The following is a 9,461-nucleotide window of genomic DNA, read 5'->3' on the forward strand; positions in this document are numbered from 1 at the left end:
GTCCATACTTTTGGTCTGTATTGTATATGCATAAAAAAACAAATAGGCAATGTAGGGAAATAGCACTTATTCATAGTGGTAAATAAGATCGTGTCTTATGTTCATACCGAGTGGTGTTCTAGTATTTAATTTATAAATCCACCACGATTCACGATTGAGGAGATTTGTCCAGTGATCACCTCCTCTATAGGGTTTATTGACCCATTCAACTCCTATGACATAAAAAGAAGTATCTCCCTCATGTTTCGTAGAAAAATGCATAGAAGCTGCGGAGCATTTAGATGTTCATTTATTCATCCGATAAATGGAGTATGATGCGTGTTTTTAAAGAATTTGTCGTGCAGCCCACATATTGAACATCACAAATTTTAAATATTATGAGCTACACTATAAATGTGGAGTTGCAATTAATAACAATTTTTATCCTATATGTCTGTCTGGTCAATGTGGATGAAAAAAAAGTAGTAGGATATATAGAGTTAGGTCCATATATATTTGGACAGAGACAACATTTTCCTAATTTTGGTTCTAGACATTACCACAATGAATTTTAAACAAAACAATTCAGATGCAGTTGAAGTTCAGACCTTCAGCTTTCATTTGAGGGTATCCACATTAAAATTGGATGAAGGGTTTAGGAGTTTCAGCTCCTTAACCTGTGCCACCCTGTTTTTAAAGGGACCAAAAGTAATTGGACAGATTAAATAATTGTAAATAAAATGTTCATTTCTAGTACTTGGTTGACAACCCTTTGTTGGCAATGACTGCCTGAAGTCTTGAACTCATGGACATCACCAGACGCTGTGTTTCCTCCTTTTTGATGCTCTGCCAGGCCTTCACTGCGGTGGTTTTTAGGTGCTGTTTGTTTGTGGGCCTTTCTGTCTGAAGTTTAGTCTTTAATAAGTGAAATGCATGCTCAATTGGGTTGAGATCAGGTGACTGACTTGGCCATTCAAGAATATTCCACTTCTTTGCTTTAATAAACTCCTGGGTTGCTTTGGCTTTATGTTTTGGGTCATTGTCCATCTGTAGTATGAAATGACAACCAATCAGTTTGGCTGCATTTGGCTGGATCTGAGCACACAGTATGGCTCTGAATACATCAGAATTCATTTGGCTGCTTCTGCCCTGTGTCACATCATCAATAAACACTAGTGACCCAGTGCCACTGGCAGCCATGCATGCCCAAGCCATCACACTGCCTTCGCCGTGTTTTACAGATGATGTGGTATGCTTTGGATCATGAGCTGTACCACGCCTTCGCCATACTTTTCTCTTTCTATCATTCTGGTAGAGGTTGATCTTGGTTTCATCTGTCCAAAGAATGTTCTTCCAGAACTGTGCTGTCTTTTTTAGATGTTTTTTAGCAAAGTCCAGTCTAGCCTTTTTATTCTTGATGCTTATGAGTGGCTTGTACCGTGCAGTGAACCCTCTGTATTTACTTTCATGCAGTCTTCTTTTTATGGTAGATTTGGATATTGATACCCCTACCTCCCGGAGAGTGATGTTCACTTGGTTGGCTGTTGTGAAGGGGTTTCTCTTCACCATGGAGATAATTCTGCGATCATCCACCACTGTTGTGTTCCATGGGCGCCCAGGTCTTTTTGCATTGATGAGTTCACCAGTTCTTTCTTTCTTTCTCAGGATGTATCAAACTGTAGATTTTGCCACTCCTAATATTGTAGCAATTTCTCGGATGGGTTTTTTCTGTTTTTGCAGCTTAAGGCTGCGTGCCCACGTTGCGGATTACAAGCGTTTTTGATGCGGAATTTCCGCAGCGGAAACGCTTGTAAAACGCTTTGTAATCCGCACCCCATGGTCCCCAAGGGGATTCCGCAAGTTGTATGCCCACGCTGCGGATTTTTCCGCAGCGTTTATGCTGCGTTCAAAAATCCGCAGCATGTTCATTAATTTTGCGTTTCCGCAAGTGGAATTGCCTTTTGCAATGCATTAAAAAACGCAAGGCAATTCCGCATGTGGAAATCGCGTGATAAACGAGTGCGGAATTCCGCATGCGTTTTTTCTTGCAGAATTGAAGCAGAAATTTTCTGCTTCATTTCTGCAATGTGGGCACGTAGTCTAAGGATGGCTTGTTTCACCTGCATGGAGAGCTCCTTTGACCGCATGTTTACTTCACAGCAAAACCTTCCAAATGCAAGCACCACACCTCAAATCAACTCCAGGCCTTTTATCTGCTTAATTGAGAATGACATAACGAAGGGATTGCCCACACCTGTCCATGAAATAGCCTTGGAGTCAATTGTCCAATTACTTTTGGTAACTTTAAAAACAGGGTGGCACATGTTAAGGAGCTGAAACTCCTAAAGCCTTCATCCAATTTTAATGTAGATACCCTCAAATGAAAGCTGAAAGTCTGAACTTCAACTGCATCTGAATTGTTTTGTTTAAAATTCATTGTGGTAATGTCTAGAACCAAAATTAGAAAAATGTTGTCTCTGTCCAAATATATATGGACCTAACTGTATATGTATATTTCTCTATATGGTAAAACTGACCTGTAATATGAGTCCCCAGGTCAGTACAAGTACGTAGATGCCAAAACATATATAGTTAATTTTTTATTTACCGTAAGTGGTGAAAATAATTCAGAAATTTAGATATAAAAAAGCATTTGTCGCCATATTTCAAAATGCATAACGTTCTCATTTTTTGTGATCTGGAGCTGTTTGAGGGCTTATTTTTTGAGCCTCGAGCTGACGTTTTTCTTGATACCATTTTGGAGTAGATATGATGTTTTGATCGCCTTTTATTGCAGATACAGTTAAGGAAATAATTATTTGATCCCTTGCTATTTTTGTAAGTTTGCCCACTGACAAAGACATGAACAGTCTATAATTAGAATTATGCCTTGGCTTAATGTTTTGGGTCATTGTCTTGCTGGAAGACCCAGCCACGATCCATTTTTAATGTCCTGGCGGAGGGAAGGAGGTTGTCACTCAGGATTTTACGGTACATGGCTCCATCCATTCTCCCACTGATGCGGTGAAGTAGTCCTGTGCCCTTAGCAGAGAAGCACCCCCAAAACATAATGTTTCCACCTCCATGCTTGACAGTGGGGACGATGTTCTTTGGGTCATAGGCAGTATTTCTCTTCAACTCTCCAAACACGGCGAGTTGAGTTAATGCCTAAGAGCTAAATTTTTATCTCATCTGACCACAGCACCTTCTCTCAATAACTCACAGAATCATCCAGGTGTTCATTGGCAAACTTCAGATGGGCCTGCACATGTGCCTCCTTGAACAGGGGGACCTTGCGGGCACTGCAGGATTTTAAACCTTTAAGGTGTAATGTGCTACCAATGGTTTTCTTGGTGACTGTGGTCCCAGCTGCCTTGAGATCATTAACAAGTTCCCCCCGTGTAGTTTTAGGCTGATCTCTCACCTTCCTCATGATCAAGGATACCCCACGAGGTGAGATTTTGTGCCCCAGATCGATGTTGATTGACAGTCATTTTGTATTTCTTCCATTTTCTTACTATTGCACCAACGGTTGTCTCCTTCTCACCCAACGTCTTACTTATGGTTACTTATGGTTTTCCCATTCCAGCTTTGTGCAGGTCTATGATCTTTTCCCTGACATCCTTAGAAAGCTCTTTGGTCTTGCCCATGTTGTAGAGGTTAGAGTCTGACTGATTAATTGAGTCTGTGGACAGGAATCTTTTATACAGGTGACTATGTAAGACAGCTGTCTTTAATGCAGGTAAAGAGTTGATTAGGAGCCTCTAACTGGTCGGTAGGAGCCAGAACTCATAATAGTTTGTAGGGGATCAAATACTTATTTCTCATTGCTAAAGGAAAATAAATTTATCTAATTTATACAATGTGATTTTCTTAATTTTCTTAATTTTTTGGGTGATATTCTATCTCTCAATGTTAAAATTAACCTAACCATAAAATTATAGACTGTTCATGTCTTTGTCAGTGGGCAAACTTACAAAAACAGCAACGGATCAAATAATTATTTCCTTCACTGTATATGTTGCGACGACCATAAAAATGTAATTCTGGGGTTTTGATTTTTTCCTCATTACGCTAGTTATCGATTGGATTAATTTACTTTATATTTTGATAGATCGGACATTTCTGAATGCAGCAATACCAAATGTGTATTTTTTTTCATTGTTTTACTTTTAATAGGGCAACTGAGCTTTTGTGTTTTTTTAAAACTTTTTTTTACTTTATTCAATAGTCCCCTTAAGAGACCTGAAGCAGCGATCGTCCAATCGCTTGTGCTATGTATAGCAAAAATCACGATCTTCTATGAATGCCGACCATGCCGGCGTTCATAGGAGTATCGTAATGACAAGCACGGAGGTCTTCTGCAGTGCCGATTGTCATGACAACCCATTGGCGCCCCATGATCACATGACAGGGGTATCGATGAGCTGAATTTGTGATGCGCTTCGAACCGGCTTGTGTTAAATGAAGATGACAGTGATTGAGAGTGGCATTTAACTTAATAGCCGCGGGTGGATTTCGGATTCACCCACAGCTGGTAGAGGATCTTAAATCAGCCATCAAGTGCAGAGAAAGATGTGGGCTCAGGCCGGAGCCCGCATCAAAGGCAGGGACACGGCCGATGACATAGATATACATCATCGGTCATGTTGGGGTTAATAGTGGTTTACACTAATTCATAGTAATTAGATATTTTCTTGATATAGACAAATTTAAAAATATATATATAATTTTTTTTCTTTCCTATTGTATAATCTTTTGATCTTAGGGTATGCTCGGTATCAGGTAGCAAACACCAAATATATAATGATTTTTTCTTAAAAGGTTATGAAAAGGGCATGCTTTACAAAAGGTCTCACTACTTCTAAACCCACGCCCACTACCCTCAGGACATCCTGAAAGGTCTCTAACTTCTGCTGTAGCTGTTCTATTATTTAGGGGGCCCTTTCTCTGTCTGGTCTCACAATTTATAGACGGCTGCCATCTTCTGCTGCTCAGGCGACGCTGTCTTTCTATTCGCAGTCTGGCTAGATTCAACTGTTCTACCTCTCGCAGGTAGGTCACTCGGTACTCCATCAGCATTCATATATATGCAAGATTTTCTTCTGTGCCTACAGCAGAGAATGACACCATACCGTCTTCATCCGATATCCAGACCTGATGATCACGTGGACTGCTTATTTTTATCACACCAGACTTCTTTACCATTATTTGCATGGTTCGGCCATTTCTCCCAATGAGCTTTCTTACCAGAGCATGAGGCACCCGGATGACCTCTTCACGCAGACTTTGAGCTTTTCTCATAAGCTCCAGTTGTCTAATGGCTTGTTCCGTCTTCAACCGGATAAACCGCTTCGTGCGAACATATCGCCAGTGCATGTCACTTGGGATAGCCACCCTCTTCTCTGTGACTTCGGTTGTGGACAGGACCACCAGCTGTTTAGCTTCTGATGTCGAGTACACCTTACAGGCTCCCACGGCCTTCTTAAACTCTTCATGCACTGACCCTCTGGTGCATTCTTCTCTCAAATCTTCGGGTACATCTATGAGGCACTTGTACCGAGACGTTTCTGTCTCACCAGTGGTTTCCAAACGATCATCTGGCTCAGGTTTCAGGGACAACTTACTTTCAGCTTCTTCACCCTGTATGCTTCCCCTGAGCTGACTCACAGCTATGAACTCAAGAATTCTCATCTTGACAACATTCATTCCATACTTATCTTCTTTTAACACTCTCTCAGCTCTCCTCAGGTCCACTTTCTCATGGTTTAAATGATTAAGCACAATTTGTTTTCCCTTCTCCTTCTCCAAGGAAGCCTCGTTCACTGATTGGTACTTTGCCAGGCGACCTTTGAGCTCGACAACTTCTTCCTCTAACTCAGCTACTCGCCTCTCAGCAACCCATCTCTGAAGCTCTTCCTACCTCAACTGCTCCTTTATCAGCAGAATTCTCTCAGATCTCTCTGTCTCCAATGCGCCCACTCGGCTCTCGACAGCCAGTCTCTCAAGCTTCTCTTGCTTCAAATGGGCTTGTAGCGTCTCCTTGAGCTCCTTGATTTCGGCTCTTACATCCACCGAATCATCCAAGCTCGCATTATTCGAGGAGGCATTTGCTTCATACCTCCCTTCTCCGATAGACTCCTCCATCTTTTTCCGCTCAGCTTCCACCCTGCCGATTCTATCCTTAAGGCACGTCTCTGCCCTCTGGAGATCATCACAGAACATCTTCAGCTCCTTCACCTGAGCTTCCAGTCCTAGGATCTTTCTGTGGAGATCATCATTCTCATCACGGGTGTCCTGTAGCATGGTCTCAATCACTTGGCGCAAGTGCTCTGCATCCGCCTTATCTTCCTCTAGTTTTTCCTTAACCTTGAGGAGATCCTCATAGTCTCTCTTAGTTTGCTGCAGTTCCCTACTGAATTTTCCATGCATCCTTTCTGCCTCACGGTCGTGACCAGATACTTCATCTTTTAATGCCCCTTTCAGGGCGGATAGCTCCCGGTCTTGCTGGTACAGAGAGTCTTCCAGCCGCTCCTTCTCCTGCATTAGAGACTTTACTTGATCTTGGAATTGCTACAGCTCCCTCATGTGTTCATCATACTCCTTCTTGGATTCACACAGCTACCGGTTGAATTGTTTGCGCAGTTGTTCTAGGTCTTGATCACGTCCAGAAACTTCATCCTTCAGCGCCCCTTTAAAGGCAGATAGCTCCCTATCCCTCTGGTGTAGACCCTCATCCAGCCTTTGCTTCTCCTGCATCAGCTCTGACAGCACCAGGGAGAGACGATTTTTCATCTCATACAGTTCATCTTCAAACTCCACTTTCTCAAGCTTCAACTGAAAAATCTCCTCTTTGGTTTTGCGGAGGTCCTCTTTATTTTTCTGGAACATTTCCTTCCATTTGTTAATTTCCTCGCTGCTTTCCTCCAGTTCTCACTGCAAGTTCCTCATAACCTGGTTTACTTTCTGCCGTTCAGACTCCAGGTTCAGCTGGTCCTGGGACACGTTCTCCATGTTTTTCCTTAGTTGCTGCATGTCACTCTGATAGGCTCCAGCTCTTGGTCATGATTGGCCACCTCCTCTTTCAACGCCCCTTTCAGGGCTGTCTCAGTAGATCATCCTGCTTGTAACGAATCTGCAGAACTGCATCCAACTCTTCCACCTGATCTTCATTGTTGTCTGATACTGTACCGGAGGTTGCTACTGGCAACGTCACCTCCTCTTCCCTCCTGATCTCTTCTGCTTCTAAAGGAGAATCCACACTGGGAATAAAGGCACACAGCATTGTATTTTCTGTATTTACCCTTTCAGCAAAGGCTACAGGAGCAACTTTTTTGTGGCCCTTGCGCCTTAGACGACGAGAGGGGGACTTTCTCACCTCGTTTAGCTCCTCCTGACTGAACTCTCTTTCTACTTTCGCAGTGTCACCATCAGCTGTGGGGTCTTTGTCACTCCCATTGGTGTTGTGGACCATCAAGTCACCACCACTTTGATGTCAACCCCTTCTACTGGAGCTACCCAGTTATCAACGGTCGAATTGTCATTTTTAGGCGGCACCAGCACACGATCAGTAACCAACTTTGGTCTTCTATGCACCACCCTCTTTTGAGACTCTGCCCCCTTTTGGACAACCACACCTGTAGGGTTTTTTTAAAAAAAAAAAAAAAACACGCGATAGTCTTAGGACCCAGTTCACAACATCTCTTACCGCCTCCCCGGGCACTCTGGGACAGCACCGGTGCCACAGGAGAACTCAAGGAGTGGTCCGCTGTCGCCCTTCTGTCCAACAGCTCCTGCCGTTCCTGCAGCAAGTCCTGTTGTTGTTTCTCAAATGCCTGCTGCGAGTCCTATTGTCGTTTCTCAAATGCCTCCTGCTGCGATTTTAACCGGCACTTTAATCGTTCAATAGCTTCAGACTCATCTGCTGCTCCCTTCACAGCCATCTTTATCTGCTCCTGCGCCTCTTCAGGACACTCCATTTTGCTGCAGAACGCCTGCAGCCGGTCATCCAACCACTTCTCCATTCCGTCTGAGGATACTGCTCCATTCATAGCAATCGCGGTACGCTGTTCCCACTAGACACTTCACACCGCTCTCCCCGGAAAATTTTTGTAGCCCCACCAAGCCACAGCAAACCAGGTTTGAGTGCGACAACAATTTTCGTAACCACGCCGAGTTACAGCCAGATGCTTTAATCTTCATGGCCCCGCCGAGCCACAGCAAACCAGGTTTGAGTGCGACGACAATTTTCGTAACCCCGCCGAGTTACAGCCAGATGCTTTAATCTTTGTGGCACCGCCGAGCCACAGCAAGATGCTTGCATCCACATTCATCATCCTGTGCCGTTACCCCTTGCAACCAGGCTGCAGTTGCCCGCATTCTCCAACCAACTGTGAGGTAGCGCTATTCTTCGTGTTCACCGGGTCAATCAAAGCACACATGCAACGTTTTCCGGTAATATGAAGTCCAGCAATTTATTACACATCATAAACTGCTTATAACATAGTCCATCTCGGTGGCTCGCAGGAATGTTACACATGTAATATCCTAGAGCCTTTTCAGTGGCAGCTATGCCCACTTGGCTTCAGATACAGACTTCAGCAAGGTAACAACATCAATATTCATATAAAGCACCGTTTTTACCTTTGCCGGGTCTTAGCTGCTTCTATCAGCTCTGTTCTGCCACAGCTGTGGTCTAAGGCTCCCCAGAAGGGGTCTCCGGGCCTCGTGCCTTCCAGGGCTAATGATGTCCCAGACACAGGGACCAGGCCTCTTGCCTCTCAAGGCTAATGGTGTCCCAGACACAGGGACCAGGCCTCTTGCCTCTCCACTGTTTCAAAAACCACCAGGATTTATATATCCTTCTGTGCACACAGGACCTGTGATGATGTCACAGTCATGTAATCAGTCACCTGAAGGGGAGGTATGGGGTCAGCCAGAACACACCCCCTGGACATTTTAGTAATGCAGCAAGCCGCTGCGTTACAATATATATAAAAAAGAATCTAGACATATTAAATTAAAGGGGACCTGTCACCAGGTTTGCGCCATATGAGATACGGCCACCACCTTTCAGCCCTGATATACAGCATACTAATATGCTGTGTATATGCCCCTGATCCGGTCTGCAACAAAAGAAACACCTTTTACTATACTCACCTTTGGGGCGGTCAGGTCTGAGGGGAGTCGCTGATCTTGGTCCGGTGCCTCCCTTCTTATTTCGATGCCGTCCTCTTTCTGTGCTTCGTGTGGATGACACATCCCTATGTCTTCCACACAGGGTCCCCGGCATCGCACTCCTGCGCACGCATGCTTCTCTGCCGTGTTGAGGGCTAAGCAAAGTACAGCAGTGCGCATGCACCGGGAAAAGTCAAAGAGCCACAGCGCATGCGCACTGCAGTCAGGGCAGAGAAGTACGCCTGCACAGGAGCGCAATGCCGGAGAACACTGTGTGGATGACATAGCATGTGTCATCTACACGA

The 9,461-nt window shown here is 44.2% G+C and overlaps 1 pseudogene; it reads right to left on the bottom strand.

Annotated features, from left to right (window-relative positions):
- Window positions 1–125: 125 nt before the first annotated feature.
- On the bottom strand, window positions 126–9,240 carry LOC141269108 (cingulin-like; annotated as a pseudogene).
- Window positions 9,241–9,461: the final 221 nt, after the last annotated feature.

This window comes from Phyllobates terribilis, unplaced genomic scaffold, assembly GCF_046119375.1.
Source record: "Phyllobates terribilis strain yellow unplaced genomic scaffold, ASM4611937v1 Scaffold_1__5_contigs__length_1240528914, whole genome shotgun sequence".
NCBI classification, from domain to species: Eukaryota; Metazoa; Chordata; class Amphibia; order Anura; family Dendrobatidae; genus Phyllobates; species Phyllobates terribilis.